This window comes from Zalophus californianus, chromosome 15 (assembly GCF_009762305.2).
Source record: "Zalophus californianus isolate mZalCal1 chromosome 15, mZalCal1.pri.v2, whole genome shotgun sequence".
NCBI lineage: Eukaryota > Metazoa > Chordata > Mammalia > Carnivora > Otariidae > Zalophus > Zalophus californianus.
This window is the reverse complement of record NC_045609.1, coordinates 50116112-50139677: the sequence shown is the minus strand read 5'-3', so window position 1 is coordinate 50139677 and position 23566 is coordinate 50116112. Positions and strand designations below refer to the sequence as shown.

Below are 23566 nucleotides of genomic sequence, written 5' to 3'. Positions count from 1 at the left end.
TCATAAATGTCACGAATGTGAGACAACTTTTTACCACAAATCGACCCTCACAGTACATCAAGAGAACCCACACAGGGGAGAAACCCTTTGAACATAGTGAATGTGGGAAAACCTTTCACCAGAAGCCATCCCTGACAACACATCAGCGAATACGCACTAGGGGGTAGGGTAACCCCAGGACTATACTGGAACCACTTGCCAGAATCCTGACCTCACTGAACCCCAGAGAAACAACACTGAGAAGAAACCACTGTCAACATTCTGAAAACTCAGAAACCTTCACCTTCTTGTCAGACTCATTGTGTAGCAGAAACAGCCCAGGGCTGAGGTGGGGAACCCATTAAATAGGAGAAAGCTTTTGCCCAGAAGTGGCATTTCATTGAACAGCAAAATAATTGGTATTTGATAACCTTATTAGAATTTTGAAGATTTATAATGTAACAGTAGTAAAAAAAAATATGGAGGCTTTTGTTTTGGAGGAGTATATATCTTATATAAGAGAGATTAAAAAAATTTTTTTTTTATTCATGAGAGAGAGAGGCAGAGGGAGAAGCAGGCTCCCCATCGAGCAGGGAGCTCAACACGGGACCCGATCCCAGGATCATGACCTGAGCTGAAGGCAGATGCCCAACCAACTGAGCCACAATTTTGCATGATTGGTTTGCTTATTGGAACTGAACATTATAGTAGGAAACATATATTTACTTAATAACATATAATTTTGAATTAATGATTTTAATATGAATATGAAATGGGTAAGGTGTCCCATACTTAATACCTATGTAACTTTTTTGTTTTAATTGAAATGTTCATTGAGATAATTATAGATTGTAAGATAGTTTTACATTTTTATTTTTTTTAATTTTTAAAAAGATTTTATTTATTTGAGAGAGAGAGGGAGGGAGAGCACAGATGGAGAGGGAGAGGGAGAAGCAGACTCCCTGGTGAGCAGAGAGCCTGACATGGGACTTGATCCTAGGACCCCGAGATCATGACCTGAGCCGAAGGCAGACGCCCAACTGACTGAGTCACCCAGGCTCCCCTAAGATGCGATTTTAATAACACAGATCAGGTGTCCCCTGTACCTGGCCTCCCCCAGCGGTAACATCTTGCAAAACTGTAGTACAGTATTGTCCAGGAAAATTATCATATTGATACAATCCACCAGTTTAAAGTTTCTCAGTTTTATTTGTCCTCATTTATGTGTATGTGTATTGAGTTCTGCGCAGTTTTATCACATGTGTGGGTTCGTGTATCCACCACCCTGTCAAGGTACAGAGCAGTTCCATCACCACAGGGGTTCTGTGTTTCTCTTCTGTAACCACATCTCCCTCCCTTCTGGATCTCCTCATTCTAGTGCCTGCCAATCAATAATGGGTTCTCCATTTCTAAAATGTCACTTAAAAAATGTTACATGAATGGAATCATAAAATGTATAACCTTTTAGAATTGGCTTTTTTCACTCAGCATAATTGCCTGAAGATTCATTTAACCATGTTTTTGTGCATATCAATAATTTATTCTTTTTAATTGCTGAGTATTATTTTGTGGCCTGGATGTACTGCAGTTTGTTTACCCATTAAGCTATGCTGTTTCCAGTATTTTATTATGAGTAAAAGTGTTATGAATGTTTTTTCCCCCTTTTGCTCATTGCAGTGACTAGAACTTCCAGTACTATGCTGAATAAGAGTGGTGAGAGTAGACATCTCCACTTGTTCCTGATCTTAGGGCAAAAGGACTGTCTTTCAACATTAAGTATGATGATAGCGGGGCACCTGGGTGGCTCAGTTGGTTAAGCGGCTGCCTTCAGCTCAGGTCATGATCCTAGGGTCCTGGGTTCGAGCCCTGCATCAGGCTCCCTGCTTGGCGGGAAGCCTGTTTCTCCCTCTCCCACTCCTCCTGCTTGTGTTCTTTCTCTAGCTGTCTCACTCTCTCTGTCAGTTAAATTACAAAAAATAAGAAAAAAGTATGATGATAGCTGTAGATTTTTTAATAGATTCTCTTTACCAGACTCAGGTAATTTCCTTCTGTATTGGGTGTCCCCAGGACCCCTAGATTTGGTGACTTATTTGGAGGACTCACAGGACTCAGCATATAGTCCTATTCGTGGCTAAGATTTATTACAGTGAAAAGAGATAAGGCAAAATCAGCAAAATGTGTAGGCATGGATGGGCAAAGTCCAGTAGAAAGCTGACGAAAGCTTCCACAAGTCCTTTCCCAGTGGAGTCACACAGGATGCGTGTGATTCTTCCAGCACCAAATTGTGACAGTGCATGTGAAGTATTGCCTACCAGTGAAACTCATCAAAGACTCAGGGCCCAAGGTATTGTCCCTAGCACAAACCCAAATTCCAGCTTCTCAGAAGGAAGGCACATTTTCAGGATAAGGCATATTGTCTGAACAAACAGTTTAGGCACAGTGAGACAGTCTTATCGGGGAAAGATGAAACGCTCCTGAAATCCAAGTTCCCAGGTGCCAGCAACAGGCCTTGAAAGCAGGCCTTCCTGAGAATATTAATCTCAGGCTTGCCATATTAACCCTTTTCTGCACACTTTCTATTTCTGACTTGTTTGGAGTTTGTCCAGATGTTGGATTTTGTTAAATGGTTTTTCTACATTTGTAATATGAGCACATGAGTCTTCATTAGCCTGTTTATATGGTGGATTACATTATGATGACGCTTAATGATTGAGCCACCCAGGCGCCCATTGACTGATTTTTTTTTTAAGATTTTATTTATTTATTTGACAGACAGCGAAAGAGGGAACACAAGCAGGGGGAGTGGGAGAGGGAGAAGCAGGCTTCCCGCTGAGCAGAGAGCCTGATGTGGGGCTCTATCCCAGGACCCTGGAATCATGACCCAAGCCGAAGGCAGACAGTTAACAACTGAGCCACCCAGGCGCCCCTGATTGATTGATTTTTAAGGAAGCTCTAGGCCCAGCGTGGGGCTTGAACTTAGGACCCCAAGATAAAGAGTGGCATGCTCTACCGATTGAGCCAGCCAGAGCCCCCACATTATGAATTTTTAAATGTTTAACGAACCTCACCACTTGGAATAAATCTGTCTTGGTCATGGTGTGTGGTACTTTTTATACACGATTGGATTTGGTTTCTTAGTATTTTGTTGCAGATTTTTGTGTGTAAATTGATGAGAGGTATTGGTCTATTGTTTTTTTTCTGCACTGTATGTATGGTTTTGGTATCAGGCTAATATTAACTTTATTAAAATAGTTGAGGAGTGCCTTTCTGTTTTTTTAAAGAATGTCTAATTGATATTAATTATTCTTTTAATGTTTGGTAGATTCTCCAAATCTGGATCTGGAGTTGTCTTTTTTGGGAGCTTTATAGTTATGAATTTTGTCTGTTTTATCAATTGCTGAGTTTGTGGTATTGAAGTTTCCAATTGTAATTATGATTTTTTTAGCTTTATTGTATTTTTATGTTTTATGTATTTTGAGGCTCTCCTGGTTGGTTCATATACATTTAGGATTTCTAAATGTTACGTCTTTCTGTTACATTCCTTCTTTTATCATTATGTAATATTCCTCTTTGTTTCTAGTAATTTTCTTTGTTCTGAAGTTTACTTTATTGGATATTACACTTTTTTTTTAAAGATTTTTATTTATTTATTTGACAGAGACAGAGATAGCGAGAGCAGGAACACAAGCAGGGGGAGTGGGAGAGGGAGAAGCAGGCTTCCCGCTGAGCCGGGAGCCCGTCGTGGGGCTCGATCCCAGGACTCTGGGATCATGACCTGAGCCGAAGGCAGACGCTTAATGACTGAGCCACCAAGGCGCCCCTGGATATTACACTTTTGTAATTGTCCTACAGTTCTTGGATATTGTTTTATTTTGTTCTCTTTGCGTTTCAGTTTTGGAAGTTTTTATTGACATTTCTTTAAGCTTGCTGATCCTTTCCTCAGCCATCTCATCTCTTGATGAACCCATAAAAGGCATTCTTCATTTCTTTCACAGTGTTTTTGATTTCTAGCATTTGTTTTTTTTTAATTTTTTTTGAAGATTTTATTTATTCATAAGACAGAGAGAGAGGCAGAGGGAGAAGCAGGCTCCCCACTGAGCAGGGAGCCCGATGTGGGACTTGAACCCAGGACTCTGGGATCATGACCTGAGCCGAAGGGAGACGCTTAACCATCTGAGCCACCCAGGCGCCCTAGCATTTGTTTTTGATTCTTTCTTAGAATTTCCATTCTCTGCTTACATTTCTTATCTGTTCTTGCATGTTGTTCATTTTTTCCATTAGTGCTCTTAACATAGTAATCATAATTTTATTTTAAAGATTTATTTGAGAGAGCGTGCGGGGGGAGGGACAGAGGGGGAGGGAGAAAGAGTCCTTTTTTTTTTTAAGATTTTATTTATTTATTTCACAGAGGGAGACACAGCGAGAGAGGGAACACAAGCAGGGGGAGTGGGAGAGGGAGAAGCAGGCTTCTCGCCGAGCAGGGAGCCGGTTGCGGGGCTCGATCCCAGGACCCTGGGACCTGACCAGAGCTGAAGGCAGATGCTTAACGACTGAGTCACCCAGGCGCCCCGAGGGAGAAAGAGTGTTACGCAGACTCTGCGTTGTGTGCAGAATGAGCTCAGACCAGAGCTGAAACCAAAAGTTGGATGCCTAACCGACAGCGCCATCCAAGTGCCCCAGTAGTCATAATTTCAAATTCTCAGTCTCATAATACCAACATTCCTGCCATATCTGAGTCTGGCTCTGATGCTTTCTTTTCAAACTGTCTTTTTTTTTTTTTTTTTTTGTCTTTTAGTATACCTTTCATTTTTATTGAAGTATGGATATGATGTACCTGGTGTATTAGAGTTCTCCAGAGAAAGAGACAGATACAACACAGCAGCTGAGGGTCACAAGTGGGAAAGTTTATTAAAGCGAAAGTACACTCTCGAGGTAGGAGAGCTGGTAAGTTCTAGAGAAGGAGCGTTGTGTGCCCTCCTGGGGTTTGGGTTTCTAACATTTATTGACAGTTGTTAACAAGGGGGAGAATATTCATTACTTGAGGAGGGGATTTTTCCGAAGCAGGGTTTTGGCCTTTTTCTTCCTTATATGGACAGGAGTTCCTGTCATGGCACCTGTCATCTTGGGCCTGTCTGGTTTGATCCGGCTTTTTGTGGCTTTATTTGAAGCACTGCCAGATAGGCCTCTGACTTTCCCGATAGCTGGCCACAACTTCCTCTTTACTGGACACCAGGCCTCCTGCTAGAACTTAACCAACTGCCTCTAACAGCTGTAGGGTCAATATTTGTAGTAGTTGCTCCCAGTATCATAATATGTATGTAACTGAATGTTTATCACAGTTGACTTATGTCAACATTGTACCACTTAGTGTAAAGCATGGAAACCTTACTTCCATTTAGTTGTTTTTCCTTTCCCTACTTTTAAATATTATTCTCTTGAGTATCACATTGATGTAGGCAAGCTGGGTCTGAGGACCCAGATGGGGGACCCCTGCAGGACCAGCCGATAGAGTCCTTGACTTTGCGCAGGATAGAAATCAAAACTCAAGTGGAGAGGAATTGAGAACAGTTCATTGAAGGCATAGAGAGCAGATAGAGCCTGTTGAGGTGTCCTCCCTAAGTCACTTATGCTCTGGAGCCAGGAGTGTTGATGGTGAGTCATTGGTCTGGAATACTACATGTGACACTGCCTGGTCACTCTTTAGTTATCTATAGTGCCGGAAGACTTCAAGGAAATCATTAACTCCTTGACCTTTATAAGGAGGACATGGCGTGTGTAGGGCAAGGGTGCAGGTCCTAGCAAGAATAGAAGCAGGATAAGGAGCCAGAAGGAGCCCTTCATGGGGTCTCTTCAGTGTCCCTGCTCTACATGGTATTTTAATTTTTGTTTTAACCTTGAAATATGATTTATAAAACTCATGAGGAAAGGAGAGTTTATTCTTTAGCCATTCCTCAATGGTGGGTCTCCTTACAACAAATTCTATTAGTTTTCTTTCATGCGAGAATATCTTTACTTCTTTTTCATTCTTGCCTGCCGGAGAATTTCAAACCAGATGAAGAATTTACAATTTAGAGTATTTTCCTATGAGCATTTGAAAAATATGACAATTCCTGGGGCGCCTGAGTGGCTCAGTTGGTTAGGCGTCTGACTCTTGATTTTGGCTCAGGTCATGATCTCAGGGTCATGAGATGGAGCCCTGCATCAGGCTCCCTGCTCAGTGGGGAGCCCTGCTTCTCCCTCTCCCTCTGTAGCTCCCCCTGCTTGTGCATCTCATAAAAAAATGAAAAATCGTAAAAAAAAATTTTGATTTGATGATTCCTTCTGGCCGCTATGATTTCAGATGAGAAATTCACTGTCATTCGAACTGGTGTTCTCTGGGTGATGTGTTGTTTCCTTATGGCTGTTTTCAGGGTTTTTTTCTTTAGCTTTTGGATGTTTAATTGTGATGTGTCTAGGCATAGATTTTTGGGGGGTTTGATCAATGTCTTCTATTTAGATTGGTCTTTTGTCAGTTTGGAAACATTTTCAGCCATTATTTTTTTAAACACACAGCTGGGGGGCCCTGAGGCTTTTTTTTTTTCTTTTAGCCTATTTTCTCTCAGGTTCAGATGGGCAAATCTGTTGCTCTGTCCTCAAGTTCACAGATTCTTGTAATCTGCAATTGTTATGGGTTGAATAAAGTCCCCTTGAAAGATACGATGAAGTCTAAACCTCTGGTGTCTGTTTGTGACCTTGTTCAGGTATTCAGTTTTGCCCTTAAGAAAATTTAAGTCTTGGGTGCCTGGGTGGCTCAGTCAGTTAAGTGTCCGACTCTTGATTTTGGCTCAGGTCATGATCCCAGGGTTGTGAGATAGAGCCCTGTGTGGGGCTCTGCACTGGGCATGGAGCCTGCTTAAGATTCTCTCTCTCCCTCTCCCTCTGCCCCTCCCTGCCTTCTCTCTCTGGAAAAAAAAAAAAAAGACATTTTAAGTCCTCTCATAGAATTTCAAACTTGGTACTTATCTTTTTTTTTTTTTTTTAAAGATTCTCATTTATTCATTTGAGACACAGAGATTCAGAGAGAGAAAGCATGAGCAGGGGGAGAGGCAGAGGGAGAAGCAGGCTCCTCGCTGAGCCAGGAGCCTGATGTGGGCTCGATCCCATGACCCTGGGATCATGACCCGAGCCGAAGGCAGACGCCCAACCATCTGAGCCACCCAGGTGCCCCCAAACTTGGTACTTATCTTGAGACACTTTACATAATCAAAAATTTGCCACCCAGGCACCCCATATGATACTCCTTTTATGGAATAAAAGTAAAAGGATAACCCAATTGGCAGATAGTCCACAGGAGACATCCTCTTGAATCCATGGGATTTGAGGGATTCTTGATTTTTAAAAAGAAATACTTTATTTATTGGGGTACCTGGGTGGCTCAGTCAGTTGAGCATCCAACTCTTGATTTCAGCTCAGGTCTGGATCAGACGGTAATGAGTTAAAGCCCAGCATTGGGCTCCATGCTGGGAGTGGATACTACTTTAAAAAAAAAAAAGAAAGACTTACCGTGGCAAGTCTGTCTGTTTCTTTCTGTGTGTGTGTGTGTATGTCTTGCATAAGAAAATACTATAGCCTTTTGGGGAAAATTTCAATTGTGCAAATATGAAAAAAATATTTTTCTGTATAATAGTACTGTATAATACTAATAAATTTTAACATTACGCACAAAATTAAAAACAATGCAGTTCCTTCTCAAATTTTCCAAGTTGTCAGGAATCATAAATGTTCAAAAACTTTTTTGTCCAGTGAATTAGGAGTTGTGTTTATGGTAGTATTACTCCCTATTGCCCTTCATACACACATTTGGTATTATTACTATCTTTTTTTTCTGGTTTAATTATTTTTCTTTCTTTTTTTTTTTTTTTTAGGTAAGCTCTACCCTCAATATGGGGCTCAAGCTTGCAATCCTGAGATTGTCCCATGTTCCTTGGACTGAGCCAGCCAGGTGCCCCTGGTTTAATTTTTTAACTTACTGGTTATACTGCAATTGTCTTGGAAACTTTATTTGCTCATTTTTTATAGCAAATTTATTGAGATATAATTAATATAACACAAAATACAAGTGTGCAAATCAGTGATTTTTGGTGTATTCACAGAGTTAAGCAATCATTACCCTGACAGGCTACCTCAGATATCCTGCAGGTTCAGTTCCAGAACACCACAATAAAGCAAATATCACAATTAAGCAATAAATTGCTTAATTTATAGACCATATAGACCATATAGACCTCAGTTGTGGCAACCCTGAGTCGGGTACTTAGTGTTATGTATTTCCTTCCTAGCACTACTTCAGTTGGTGTCTCACAATTTTTGATATGTTTTATTTTTACTTTCATTTGGTTTAATGTATTTTTAAAAATTTCCTCTGAGACTCCCCTTGACCCATAGATTTTCCTACAAATGTATTGTTGAGTTTACAAGGGTTAGGAAAATTTCTTTTCCTCTTTTATTGATTTCTAGTTTGGTTACATTGCAGCTGGAGAACATACTTGTGTGATTTCAGTTCTTTTAAATGTGCTGAAGTTTGTTTGTTATATGGTACACGTTCTGTAGGTACTTGAAAAGAATGTGTATTTGCTTTGTTGGGTCAAGTGTTCTATAAATATCAATTAGATCTTGTTGGTTGATGTGCTATTGAGTTCTTTTATATTCTTGGTGATTTTCTGTCTAGTTATTGTTTCAATTATCAAGAAAGGTATGTTGATGTCACCAGCTATAATTGTGGATTTGTCTATCCTTCAGTTCTGTCAGTTTTTGCTTCACATAATATGTGGCTCCGTTGTCTGGTATATATGCATTTAGGACTGCTATGCCTTCTTGGAGTAACCCCTATTATATAATGTTCTTCTCTTTGTTGGTACTTTTCTGTGTTCTGAAGTGTACCTTATTTGATATTTATATAGCCACTCTTGCTTTTTTTACATTAAAATGTAAAAAATTAATGTTGGCAAGATGTATTTTTTCCTATTCTACTACTTTCATCCTGACTATAGAATTGTATTTGAATTCAGTTTCTTCTAGACAGTATAGTTGGGTTATATTTTTAAAAATCCACTTGCCAACCTCCGTGTTTTAATGGGTGTTATTAGACCACTTAGATTTAATGTAATTATTGATATGTTAGGATTTAAGTCTGTCATTTTAGTTTGTTTTATATTTGTTCCTTTTGTTTCTTGTTTCTTTGTATTGCCCCCCTTTCTGTGGATTACTTGAACGTTTTTTAGAATTCCATTTTGATGTATATATAGGGTTTTTGTTTTTTTTTAAGATTTTATTTATTTATTTGAGAGACAGAGACTGAGAGAGAGACTGAGAGAGAGCACATGAGAGGGGAGAGGGTCAGAGGGAGAAGCAGACTCCCTGCCGAGCAGGGAGCCCGATGTGGGACTCCATCCAGGGACTCCAGGATCATGACCTGAGCCGAGGGCAGTCGCTTAACCAACTGAGCCACCCAGGCGCCCTATATATAGGTTTTTTTTTTTAAGGTTTTTTATTTTTTTATTTTTATTTTTAAAGATTTTATTTATTTATTTGAGAGAGAGAGAGAATGAGAGATAGAAAGCACAAGAGGGAAGAGGGTCAGAGAGAGAAGCAGACTCCCCGCTGAGCAGGGAGCCGGATGCGGGACTCAATCCCGGGACTCCAGGATCATGACCTGAGCCGAAGGCAGTTGCTTAACCAACTGAGCCACCCAGGTGCCCTATATATAGGGTTTTGAGTGTATCTATTTGTATGGCTATTTTACTGATTGCTCTCTATATTATATATATATGTAACTTACTGTTTTCATTTTATTTGAGTGAAGAAATCTTATCTCCCTTTACATCCTTTTTCCCTCTACTGCTTATAATGATTTTATTTTTATTTATTTGTCAGAGAGAGAGGGGAGAGAGAGAGAGCACAAGCAGGGGGAGGAGCAGGCAGAGGGAGAAGAAGGTTCCCTGCTGAGCAAGGAGCCAATGCAGGACTGGATCCCAGGACCGTGGGATCATGACCTGAGCTGAAGGCAGAGGCTTAACCAACTGAGCCACCCAGGCGCCCCTGAATATTGTTGAAGATTGAGTCTTTTTGTGAAAATCATGGGACTATCTACCTTTTCAAGTCTTTTATTTTTTTATTTTTTTTTAAAGATTTATTTATTTTGAGAGAGTGAGAATGAGAGAGAGAGAGAGTACATGAGAGCGGGGAGGGTTAGAGGGAGAAGCAGGCCCCTCGCGGAGCAGGGAGCCTGATGCGGGACTCGATCCGGGCACTCCAGGATCATGACCTGAGCCGAAGGCAGTTACTTAACCATCTGAGCCACCCAGACGCCCTCAAGTCTTTTTTAAATGTTGTACACAAAATGTCTTTTTTTTTTTTTACAAGTTTACTTCTTTTATTAACGCGAATAATTATTTTGCACAATTTTTAAAAAGAGAGAAAACGGGGGGAAGGGCAGAAGGAGAAGCCGACTCCCCACTGAGCAGGACGCCCTTTGCGGTGCTAGATCCGAGGACTCGAGATAATAACCTGAACTGAAGGCAGATGCCTAACTGAGCCACCCAGGTGCCCCTATTTGGCACAATTTTTGATGCGATTGTGAATGGAACTTATTTCTATTATCATTGGAAAAAAATATTGGTTTTATATTTTACAAGAAATTGTTTTCTGCAAGGATAGTGATAAAAATTATGCATATAATGATCGCATTTCTGCAAACTACAAGAAAGTTGTGTGTCTAACGGTTAAGCACATAAATCTCAGGGAGCGGGAGGTGAAGTTGTGTCCATTGTTTCTTTTGGTTGTGTGTATTTTCTGATTTTCCTAAAATTTTCGTGTATCACTATGTAATCTTTGCAGTCTAGCATCGTAAGAAGAATGATAATGAAACATTCGTCATTATTTTCCCATCCTGGGAGAAGCCCTGCTGTTCGGACGCAGTTCACGCCGAGGCCAGCTGGTCTCTGGTCTCCGCGTCCCTTGTTGCCGGGGCGGGGAGGGGGGGCGCCCCCTCCCCGCCCCGCCCATCTCCCGGAACTGCCCCGGGTCTCCCGGAGCCCCTGCGGCACACACCGTCCGCCAGGGCTGATGGGAAGTTGCGCGCGCGGCCCCGCTGCGCACGTACGCTCGGCGGCGCGCTCCCATAGCTCTTCTGCGTCGGGTAGATGGTCGGGGTGCGTCTGCGTCTCCTTACGGAGCCGCGCATTCACGCAGCCGTGAGGGTCGCGGCGGCACGTGGCGGGTAGAGCGCAGTTGAGAGGACCCCGTGCGCGTCGGGGGTGGCTCCCGACTCCGAGGCCGGGAAAGGCGGGCCGCCCGCGGGGAAAGCGGGGCCCGGCGCCCAGACCCTGTGGCCCCGCCACCGGCTGCCTTGGAGGGTTGCGGCCCTGGGCGAGTGCGCCCAGCCTGCCAAGGCGGCTCGGGTCCTCGCCCATCAGCGCCCCCTGGGGGAAGCCCGGCTCTTCAGCTGGCTTCTCTGCGCTGAGAGCGAAGGCTTATGTGAGCCTAGTAGTGCGTGGTGGTTAATGATAAAGCAGCTGGCATTTCGTTCAGTTTTCACAACCATTTGTTTGGCAGAGAACTAGTCTTGGAGAGGTGATGATTCACCCGAGTTCACATAGCCAGCAGGTGAGGGGGTTGGGTTTAAAGGTCAGATCTGTTGTCCAAATCTCTTGTTGCTGCTAATAGGCCACTCTACCTGGAAACCAGCCTTGGGTTCCTTCACAGCCCCCAAGTGGCACACGTGCTTTGCTGGCCCTCGGGAGCCCTGGGGTCAGAGTCCATAATCGAGAATATGGGCCCCTCCCAACTTTCCCAGCTTGTGTGCCCACCAGTTCTGATTTGAGCCTATAGAAGATCTAGCCTGGGGAGCAACCTTTGGGAGAGTCAGATTGGGGGTCTTTTTTTTTTTAAATTTTTATTGTTATGTTAATCACCATACATTACATCATTAGTTTTTGATAGATTGGGGTTCTTGTATGAAGATTCCAGTTAAATGATTTTGTCCTCTAGGCTCCAGTTCCATTTCTTTCGGAACAAAGCAATTCTAGGGAGATAAAAGGGAAGGAACAGCACAAATCAGAAACCCACCTAGAAGAAAACACCCCTCAGACCTTCCTCAGACCTTTCACCAGAGCTCTGAAGAGAAGTGGAAGAAACCTCCAAAGAAACAGACTCTAGATTTCCAAGGCCAGAAGCCATTTTTGATCTCCCCGCCCTAAATGAGCATACTTTCAGGTGTCACATCTGAAACTTTCACAGCTCTGTGAATGTGGAAGATCAAGACCAGGTTTCAGCAAGAGAGGTGCTGCCCTAAGTGGTGAGTGAGGCAAGCTGCACAGAAATGTCACAGCTCTATGGGTGTTTGGCCTGAGGAAATGATCACCAAGGAGGAAGTTTTATTTAACTCCCTACAGGGCCTGCGTTTCTTTTGTTCTCTTTTTTTCAAAATCCTGAACTTGTATATGGTATATAATCATGTATTTAGTATCTAGGTATTTTTTTATTCTTTTTTTATTCTGAACTTAGAATCACATCGTGGTAGCGCAGGAAGGGTTTACGAGATTATCTATTTCTGCCTCATTTGAAAGAAAACATGTGGAGCCTGAGAGGGTAAATGAATGTTACAGATCACTCCTTTGGTACTGATCAAGACAGAACAGTTTCTTGATTCCCAAGCTGTCTCCTTTGCATAGCAAAAACAAGTTTCTTATCAAAAGGTTATGAAATTGCAATAATTTGGACAGATAAAAAAAAAGCTCTGATTCTCTTTTTCAGAGTTTCTGTGAATTGTTCAACGATGTTTCCAGTATCACATTGGTAGGAAAACAGATAATACAATCTCGGTATTTCTAACGACGTCAGTTTAAAGAAAACTTTCTATATTAGTATCTTGAATGCATATGTTGGTTGTATTTTAAGTTTTTTTGTGTGTGTTTAAGTCATAGGCAAAATATTAATATAATCAATGGGATGTGTATGTTTATTTTCACCTCAAAAATTGCATATCTAAGCTCAATGTGATCTAGATATTGATACATCTCATGTTTAAACTGCTTCTTCTGTGGAGTATTTTGGAAAGGTGAATCCAGGGCGCCTGGGTGGCTCAGATGGTTGGGCGTCTGCCTTCGGCTCAGGTCATGATCCCAGGATCCTGGGATGGAGTCCCGCATCAGGCTCCCTGCTCAGTGGGAAGCCTGCTTCTCCCTCTCCCTCTCCCCCTGCTCGTGCTTTCTCTCTCTCTGTCTCAAATGAATAAATAAAAAATCTTAAAAAAAAAAAAAAAAGGTGAATCCAGGAGCTGCAAGGCAGGCCGTATTTTTCCTGAATTCATTCTTCCTTCCTTCTTCCCCAGCTCTACCTTTATACTTCTCCATACTTTTCCAAAACCAGTAGAAAATGAACAGATCCCTAGTGAATTGTTTATTTCTTATTCCCAGTTTGTTTATAATGCCTTGTTGGAGACTTTTAAGAGTTAGATTAAAACGGAAATATAGAAATTACAAATCAACAACAGGGAAAATATACAGTAGCAGATCAAGAACAGGATGATGTAATATATAGATATGTACAGGTTTTGTGATCTTACAGAGTTATCAAAGATGAGCTGCAGATTTATTTCTGATCTTTCTGACAGTCATGGAAAAATACATCTGTTACATGATTTACATTTTCCATATGGAGAAACCATATTGATTGTTAATGGGGCATGAAGACTTCCTAGCTTTAAAGTCTAAAAAAAGTTCCTTTCTTGCACTCTGTATGGATGATGAAGTATGCAGCCTTCCAGCAACTTCCGTAAAAGAAATACAGCCTCTTTCATTGAGCAGTTCTTCAATGGGAACAGAAGTCTCTAGAGCTAAGGGAGAACTCAGTGAATATAGATTTTCAGAGAATCAAAATATTGTGTCTGGTACTGTATGCTGTCCAGTAAGTAACCACTAGCCACATGTAGATGCTTCATTTAGAACAATTAAAATTTAGTTCCTAAGTCACATATCAACATTTTAAGTGCTTAGTTGCCACATGTGACTATGCCTACCAAATTGGACAGCAGTGCTCTAGACCATTTTCTGATGTTCCTATATGATCCAGGAATAAAATGTAGAGTATCTGGAGGAAGCAATCGAGTATATCTCCTTTACTGATTATTTCGGTAAGTGATTTTTTCTCCCATTAGGCTGTATTTATTGGTGTCACAGATAGTTTGACTCTTTGGCTTTCTTTTTTTTAAAGATTTATTTTTTAATTTATTTGACAGCACAAACGGGGAGCAGCAGGCAGAGGGAGAGGGAGAAACAGGCTCCCCACAGAGCAGAGAGCCGGATTCGGGGCTCGATCCCAGGACCCCAGGATCAAGAGTCGCATCCTCATCTGACTGAGCCATCCAGGCGCCCCCATACTCTTTGGCTTTTATGTCCATATTCTGTTTCACATTTCAGACCATTCTTGCTTCTTCCTTTCCAGTTGTCTTAGTCTCCTTTGGGTAAAGGTCACAATGACCTAATTATAATAAAATGATGGCTGTTACCAGTGCCTTCTGTCTCGTGGACACTGTTGACGCTTCTCTCCTGAGAGTCTCTTGTTGGTTTCTCTGCCATCACCCCAGTGGCTTCTGCCTTTGTCTAGATTTTAGATTTTCTGTTTCGTGGTGCTTTCTTTCATCCTTTTGCCCTTAAACATTAGCATCCTCAGGAGCCTGTCCTAGTCTCTCTGCTTCTTGGTATTCTCATTGTCCCTCACAGAGTCCATCCTCTCCGTGCTTATAGCTGAGGAGCACCTGTGGGACTCCAGAGTTTGTCTTTCCAGTGTATCTAGCTGCTGGTCCCCTGTGTGTAACTTGTTCAAAAACAACCGATCCATAATTATGAAGCACTCATGTTTCTTTATTCTCTGCCCAATGTTTTTTTTTTTTTTTTTAAAGATTATTTATTTATTTATTTGACAGAGAGAGACACAGCGAGAGAGGGAACACAAGCAGGGGGAGTGGGAGAGGGAGAAGCAGGCTTCCCGCGGAGCAGGGAGCCCGATGCGGGGCTCGATCCCAGGACCCTGGGATCATGACCTGATGGGTCCCTGACATGACCAGGCGCCCTCTCTGTCCAATGTTAACACTGCTTAGCCAGTCATCCAAGTGATAGAAAGCGGGTCCTAAACGACTCTATGTCTCACTTCCCCTGTCCATCTAGTTAGTCATCCCATTCTTGTTTCTTTTAAATTGTTAATATTTCTTAAATTTGTCTTTTCTGTCTTATTCTTGTAGCCTACCATAGCTTCATTTTCTCTTCTTTGTTCCAGTCTTTATGCTTCTCTTCTACATCTCAAGCTTGTTTTCAGTAACTTGTCTAAAATGTTCATCAGTTAGTGTTTCTTCCATTTTATTGACTGCCAGCCATCCACAGGGTAGAGTCCAAGATCCTGTGACACAGGAGGCTCCTGCTGATACCAACACTTCCTGTTTCCCATCATTGAATACCTGCCATGGCTGGTCTATTTACCAATGAATTATTGAGTAACTGTGGTATGTTTCTTCTGTGGATTTCCTTATTTATATATTTGTTCAGTTTCCTCTATTTTTTATGACCTTGTAAAAATCCCTTATGTAATTTGGACAGTAATCTTTTTCTCTTATTTATTACTTACCAACACTTTTTCTCACTTCTTTCTTTGAAAGAAATATTTAATAAAAACTAATAACTTTATTAATAAAATTTTAAATAGTGATATACTCAGTGGATTTTTTTTATGTCTTTAAAAAAACCATTTGCCTGGGGGCACCTGGCTGGCTCAGTCAGAAGAGCATGTGACTCTTGATCTCTGGGTTGTGAGTTTGAGTCCCACGTTGGGTGTAGACTACTAAAAAAAAAAAAAAACTTAAAAAAATAAAATAAGACCATTTGCCTTTGGCAAAATTATGAGAAAGAGTCCTTGCATATTAATCATCATTATTTTAAATTATCTGTGCGATAGGGGTGCCTGGGTGGCTCAGTTGGTTAAGCGTCTGCCTTTGGCTCAGGTCATGATCCCAGGGTCCTGGGATCGAGTCCTGAGTCGGGCTCCCTGCTCAGCAGGGAGTCTGCTTCTCTCTCTCCTTCTCACTCTCAAATAAATAAAATCTTTAAAAAAAATAAATTATCTGTGTGATAATACCAACATCTGTGTCATAGCTGAGTCTGGTTCTTATTCCTTTTTTCTTCAGAGTGTATTTTTTCTTGCTTATTGGCTTACCTTGTTGTTTTTTGTTGAAAGTTGGACAAGTATCTGGTAATAGAAACTGAGGTAAGTAGACCTTTTAGTGTGAGAACTTCTGTTATTCTGGCTAGGAGTTGAGCTATGTTTAATGTTTGTTGTAGCCATAGGTGTTGGAGGCTTCACTTTCCGCTGGTGTCCTTATTTTTGTTTCCCCTCTTGACTTTGAGATTCCTTAAGAACTCTGCGTCAGTGAGAGTCTGTGTCTTGTAGCTCTTTTAGCTATAATCTATTGCTGTTATGCTGGAGTCCTCTTGGTGTGGTGATAAAGTGTGGAGGGAAAGCATTCTAAAATCTCATGATTAACTCTCAGTCTTTCAGTGGGCCTGTGTCCCTGGGCTGTGATTTTCACAAGTATTTCTTTAATGGTATAATTTTTCCCACCCTGCTTCCTACTTCCTTCCTTGGCTGAGTTTCTCCTCTATTCCTTGAAACAATAATCTTTAAAAAACTATTCCCTCCCCTCCCACCTTAAGTGGGACAGGAAGCCTAGAGATGGATAGAATGAAGAATTCCCTTCCTCCAGCTGGGATTAGATTTCAGAGAGTAGGCCTTTGTTATGAAAAAGATGCTGAACATATTTCCACAGTTGTTACTGTTGCCCTCTTCTTGCCAGGTCTAAGTGGATCTTTCTCAGATCTTCGTGAGAACCTGGTGAACTTGTGGGAGGGAAAGCCCATAAATGTGTGGTGACACCACTGTAGCCAGTTGTCTACTCTGATGCTTCTCTAAACTTAGCCTCCAGCGATTTTCAAATTTACCATTTAAGTATTCCTTCCAGTTTGTGGCTCTGGCAGCTTCTGCTCCAAATAAGCAGATCTCAGCTGTTGACTCTCTGGATATGCCTATCTCCAGATTTCAGGGTGACAGTTTGCCTTGTGACCTCAGTTCTCTGATGGGCTCAAGGAAAGTCACCAAGTTTTAGTTTGCCTAGCTTTTTCCTTGTTGTAAGGATGGGAGTGGTGACTTCTAAGATCTTTATTTTATTTTATTTTTTAAAGATTTTATTTATTTGAGAGAGAGAGAATGAGAGAGAGCATGAGAGGGAAGAGGGTCAGAGGGAGAAGCAGACCCCCAGCTGAGCAGGGAGCCCGATGTGGGACTCAATCCCGGGACTCCAGGATCATGACCTGAGCCGAAGGCAGTTGCTTAACCAACTGAGCCACCCAGGCGCCCGACTTCTAAGCTCTTTAAATGTCAGAGCTGGAACCAAAGTTTTGTTTTGATTCTGAACCTTTTTAGTATGTCTTTCTTTCTTTTTCTTTCTCTTTTCCTCTTTCTTTCCCTTTCTTTCTTTCTTTCTTTCTTTCTTTCTTTCTTTCTTTCTTTCTTTCTTTCTTTCTTTCTTTCTTTCTTTCTTTCTTTTTCTTTCTTTCTTTCTTTCTTTCTTTCTTTCTTTCTTTTCTCTTTCCTTCTTTTCTTTCTTTTCTTTCTTTCACAGAAAGAGGCACAGCAAGAGAGGGAACACAAGCAGGGGGAGTGGGAGAGAGAGAAGCAGGCCTCCCGCAGAGCAGGGAGCCCAGTGCGGGGTTCGATCCCAGGACTCTGGGATCATGACCTGAGCTGAAGGCAGATGCTCAATGACTGAGCCACCCAGGCACCCTAGTATGTCTCTTTCAATGTGAAAACTCAAAGGCTTTCAACTCTGAAAGTATCTTACTTACATCATGATTAATTCTCTTCCATCTGTTCCTTTAATTTACTGGAATTCTTGTTATTTACCTGTTAGCTCTTCTGGATATGTCAGCCAATAACCATTGTCTTTGTATACTAATTACTTTGCCTGGGCTTGTTTGCTCAGGATTCTGGTTCCTCTTACATGGGGTAGTTATGGCCCTTTACTTGATCTAGGTTGTATATTTCCTGAGTGATTTGATAGGCTGTTAGGGTCTCTTGAGCAAATGTCACCCAGCAGATAAGACAGGGCAAATCAGTTTCTACTTTTGTGATGGCTAATAAGCTGGAAAACTGTTACTTTTCTATATTATCAGGAGAGAAGGCTCTACCTCCCATATGCATTTGGTGGTCTATCTTTCATTCTACATTCTAGGAGATTTGCGCAATTGGTCATTTATGTCCATCCATTCTATTTCAGGCCTTCTCTAAAGAGTTTTGATTTTGTTTTTCACAATTCAGTAGTCAAGTTTTTCAATTTTTGAGAATTATCTCTTGATCTCTGATGGTTCCTTGTTATTAAAGTCAGTCCTTAAGCAGTTTCCTACTCAAATCTGTAAATGCACCATGGGGAACTAAAAGCAGATTTTCTTTCATTTCTTGCTGTGATTTTGTTTTACCCAGGTTCAGTTGTTTTGATGATCTTAGTTCTTACCATTATGCCCTTTGTTTTTTTAAAAATCCCTGCTTTGGGCACCTGGATGGCTCAGTTGGTTAAGTGACTGCCTTTGGCTCAGGTCATGATCCTGGAGTCCGGGGATCGAGTCCCACATCGGGCTCCCTGCTCAGCGGGGAGTCTGCTTCTCCCTCTGACCCTACCTCCTCTCATGCTCTCTATCTCATTCTCTCTCTCAAATAAATAAATAAAATCTTTAAAAAAAATCCCCGCTTCTTCATTTTCTATTCATTTTCCATAAGTGAAGAACTGTGTGTTTAATGTAAATTGCTAGTTTTGTTTTTACCTTTTATATAATTTTTTCTCATTTTTCAAGGCCTGTTCTTCCAGGCTCCTGTGTGGAGTTCTGTCTTTCCTTGTGAGCCATCTGATAGACTGCTGGTTTCACTTACCACCAAAATGCCGGTGACTCCACTTTCCTCTCCTTCATCTTGGGCTTCCTCCCTCCTGAGCTCAGAACCACACATCCAGCTGCCTCCTGGAGATCTCTGTCGGCCTGTTCCACAGATATTTCAGGCACAACATTTCTAGCTTTTATTTATGTCCAACATCTTTGTCTCTGCTTCGTAGTCTTTGCAAATGGCACCTGGTTTACCTGGGATAAAGATACCCTGGGAGGCAATTTCCCTGTCTTTCCTTCTGTACCATGAATCAAGGACATGATTTTCTTTGAGCTTTTTCTGTTGGATCAAGTCTCTGTTCCACCTCTCCATTATTAGCCCCTGGATTAGGTGGTGAAAGGCAAAGACCGGGGGGCGCCTGGGTGGCTCAGTTGGTTAAGCGACTGCCTTCGGCTCAGGTCATGATCCTGGAGTCCCGGGATCGAGTCCCACATCGGGCTCCCTGCTCAGCAGGGAGTCTGCTTCTCCCTCTGACCTTTCCGCCTCTCATGTGTTCTCTCTCTCTCTCTCATTCTCATTCTCTCAAATAATAAATAAAATCTTTAAAAAAAAAAAAAAAAAAAAGAAAGGCAAAGACCGGGATAAGAGTTGACCACCTAATCCAGGGGCTAATAATGGAGAGGTGGAACAGAGACTTGATCCAACAGAAAAAGCCATATATGTAATTTAAATTTCTCTAATAGCCACGTTAAAAAAGATAAACAAATGGAATTAATTTTCATCTTGGGTTTTCCTCCTGAGTTCAGAACCATACATCCAGCTGCCTTGTGGAGCTGTCTGCCTGTTCCATAGATACGTCAGTTACAACATGCCTAAGACCTCTCTAACTCTTAATTCTTTTTTTTTTTTTTTAAGATTTTATTTATTTGAGAGAGCTTGAATGAGAGAGAGAGAGAATGAGAGAGAGAGCACATGAGAGGGGGAAGGGTCAGAGGGAGAAGCAGATGCCCCGCTGAGCAGGGAGCCTGATGCGGGACTCGATCCCGGGACTCCAGGATCATGACCTGAGCTGAAGGCAGTCACTCAACCGACTGAGCCACCCAGGCGCCCCTCTAACTCTTAATTCTGCCCAACCTTTTTCTGCTCTATATTTTCATTATCATCAGTTGTAACACATCTTAGATTCTACTTCAGGTTGTACTGAATTAGTGTTTTCTCAACCTGTTTGAAAATATTCTCTCCTGTATTTATACACAGACTGGAGAACTAATTCTCCAATCATTTTAAACTTACTAGTTTTTAAATTTTTTATTTAAACATTTTTTAATTTGAGTGAAGCTGGCATGCAATGTTACATTAGTTTCGTGTGTACAGCATAGTATTTGACAAGTTTATACGTAACGCTATGCTCACCGCAAGTGTAGCTATCCTCTGTCACCAGAGAGCGCTATCATTGACAGTATCATTGGCTATATTCCTTATGCTGTGCTTTTTATTCCCATGACTTATTCATTCCGTAACCTGGAAGCCCGTATTTCCCACTGCCCTTCACCCATTTTCCCACCCCCCACCTTCCTTCCCTCTGACAACCATCAGCCATCAGGTTATTCTCTGTATTTATAGGTCTGATTTTGCTTTTTGTCAGACTTCTTATTGACATTCTGAATAAACAATAATTGAGGAGTAACATCTTTCGACTTACTAAGAGCAAGGCAAACCACTTGATTATTTGCCTAGTGTTTTAATTGACAATTGATGTTGCTTCCAGTATCCTCAACTCTGTGAGCAACTCTCCTCACCAAGAGGCTAATAGGCATAAACAAGTTTATTTTCTCTGGATACATTTAGCTATTTAATAAAATATTATTTATTTTTGATGTAAAAAAATTTATTATTATTATTTGGCTCTTCCATTAACTGTTTGACTCCTGGCAATTCATTTTCCTTCTCTGGGAATTACTTTTTTTAATCTATAAAACGATGTGATAAACTAAATGAGACTGCTAAGCATGTGATTGACTAGGTGAGTGAATCTGTGGCTTATTACATTGATGTCTCAAAATGAGAAACCTGAGTACAGAATGAATCTAAGCTCCTTATCTTCCCTGGGCCTCAGTTTCCTCATTTATAAAATGGGTGTAGTGATACCTCACTGAATTGTCATGGTGGTTAAGTAATATTAGGCATATAAGACTCTAGCATAGGGCGCCTGGGTGGCTCAGTTGGTTAAGCGACTGCCTTCAGCTCAGGTCATGATCCTGGAGTCCCAGGATCGAGTCCCACATCGGGCTCCCTGCTCAGTGGGGAGTCTGCTTCTCCCTCTGACCCTCTCCCCTCTCATGCTCTCTCTCTCTCTCTCAAATAAATAAATAAAATCTTAAAAAAAAAAGACTCTAGCATAATACTTTCACATAATTACCTTTTCGCAAATAGGTAATTTGTTATACTAATACTCTAGCATAATACTCTACATATTAGAAATTGATAGCTACGATTATTACTATGTCCTAGATGTTTTAAATACTTTATCCCAGTGGTTTACAAACTTTAGCATGATGTATCAAAGTCCCCACTTGGAGGTAGGGCTAGATAATTTGCATTTCTATCAAGTATCAAGTGATCCTGATGCTGCTGGTCCAGAGACCACACTTTGAGAATTGCTTTATCACTTCATTTAATCCTCACCAAAATTATAGATAATATTACTTCAACAGAGAGGTTAAGTAACTCATCCCAGTTTCTCCAGCTGGTAAGTGAGTATTTTCACTTATGATTGAAAGAACATAACTTTTTAAATGGCTGAATGAGGGGCAGCTGGCTGGCTCAGTCAGTGGAGCATGCAACTCTTGATCTTGGGGTTGTGAGTTCGAGCCCCACATTGGCTGTAGAGATTACCTAAAGATAAACTCTTAAAAATATAAATGGCTGGGGCATCTGGGTAGCTCAGTTGGTTAAGTGTCTGCCTTCAGCTCGGGTCACGATCCCAGGATCCCGGGACTGAATCCCCTATCGGGCTTCCTGCTCAGTGGGAGTCTCCTCCCTCTCCCTTTGCCCCTCCCTCATTCTCATTCTTTCTCTCTCTCTCTCTCAAATAAATAAACAATTGTTAAAAAAATAAATGGCTGAATGAGATTCTATTACTGATATTTTTATTTTCTAAAAATTTTCTAAAACATTTTAATGCTTTTGAAATTAGGAAGTGATCATTGTCAAAGGAACATGCAGGTGGCCAGACAGAAGGGTATATTGTAAAATAGTTGTCATTAGACATGAGTGGAATCACGTTATATATACTATTGTGTATAAGGTTTTTTCACTTGGCATAATGTTTGATATATTGTAGTATGTTTCTTTCCTTCTTTCCATCCTTCTACTTTTCTTTTTTTTAAGATTTTTATTTATTTATTTGACAGAGAGACAGTGAGAAAGGGAACACAAGCAGGGGTAGTGGGAGAGGGAGAAGCAGGCTTCCAGCTGAGCAGGGAGCCCGAATGGGGGCTCCATCCCAGGACCTTGGGATAGTGACCTGAGCCGAAGGCAGATGCTTAATGATTGAGCCACCCAGGCGCCCCTTTCCTTCTACTTTCTGAGTAATATTCTATTGTATGAATATATCATAGTATATTATCCATTACGATAGGCAGAATTTTGGCCCCTGTGACTTTTGCCCTTTGTGTTACATCCATGAATATGTTACATTACTTGGTAAAAAGGACTTTGCAGATGTAATTAAGATTACTATTCAGTTGACCTTAAAATAAGGAGGTTATCCTGAATTGTCCATGAGGGTCCAATATAATAACATGAACTCTTAAAAGCAGAAGAGGGAGGCAGAGAGACTCAAAGCATGAGAAAGACTTGACCTACCATTGCTGGCTTGAGGATGGAGGGAGGCTGCCTGCACATCAAAATAAGGAAAAGAATTATGCAAAAAAAGCAGTTAGCTTGGAAGAGGGTCCTCATATCACCAGATGAGACCTGATGCCCAGCCAGGAGCTTGAATTAATCCTTTTGAGATCCAAAGAGGAGAACCCACGTGAGCTGTGTTGTATTTCTGACCCATGGAAAATGTGAGGTAATAAAAGGGTGTTGTTTGTGGTAATTTGTTATAACAGCAATAGAAAGCTAATACATCCATTCTCTTATTGATGGACAGCTGATTGTTTCTAGTTTTTGGCTACTATGAATAAAGCTGCAAACCTTGTGCTCCAAGTCTTTTGTAGATATATATTTTCCTGTCTCGGGTAAATACCTAGGAGTGGAATTTCTGGGTTATAGGGTATGTATATTTTTCTAAGAAACTGCCAGATATTTTTCTAAAATAGTTTAACGTTTTATACTCATACCATTGGTGTATGAGAACACTCTTTGCTCTATATTGTTGCCCATATTTGGGTTGTCCTCTTTAAAAATTTGTACTTATTTTTTATTGAGATATAATTTTTATTGAGATATAATTGAAATATAACATATTAGTTTCAAGTGTCCAACATAATGATTTAATGCATATATATAGTGAAATGATCACCACAATAACTCCAGTTAATATCCATCACAACAGTTATAATTTTTTTCTTGTGATGAGAACTTTTTAAGATTTACTCTATTAGAGACATTCAAGTATGCAATATAA

General features: G+C 41.1%; 2 protein-coding genes across 2 annotated transcripts in view; one reads left to right on the top strand and one right to left on the bottom strand.

The window, feature by feature from the left end:
- Positions 1 to 23566, top strand: part of ZNF485 (zinc finger protein 485) — a 121512-nt gene that overhangs the window by 21760 nt on the left and 76186 nt on the right.
- ZNF239 (zinc finger protein 239) overlaps positions 11522 to 23566 on the bottom strand; it is a 64063-nt gene continuing 52018 nt past the window's right edge. The window contains exon 4 of the transcript XR_004819644.1: positions 11522 to 12040. The gene's annotated coding sequence lies outside the window, so the exon portion shown is untranslated. The remainder of the gene's footprint in view (positions 12041 to 23566) is intronic.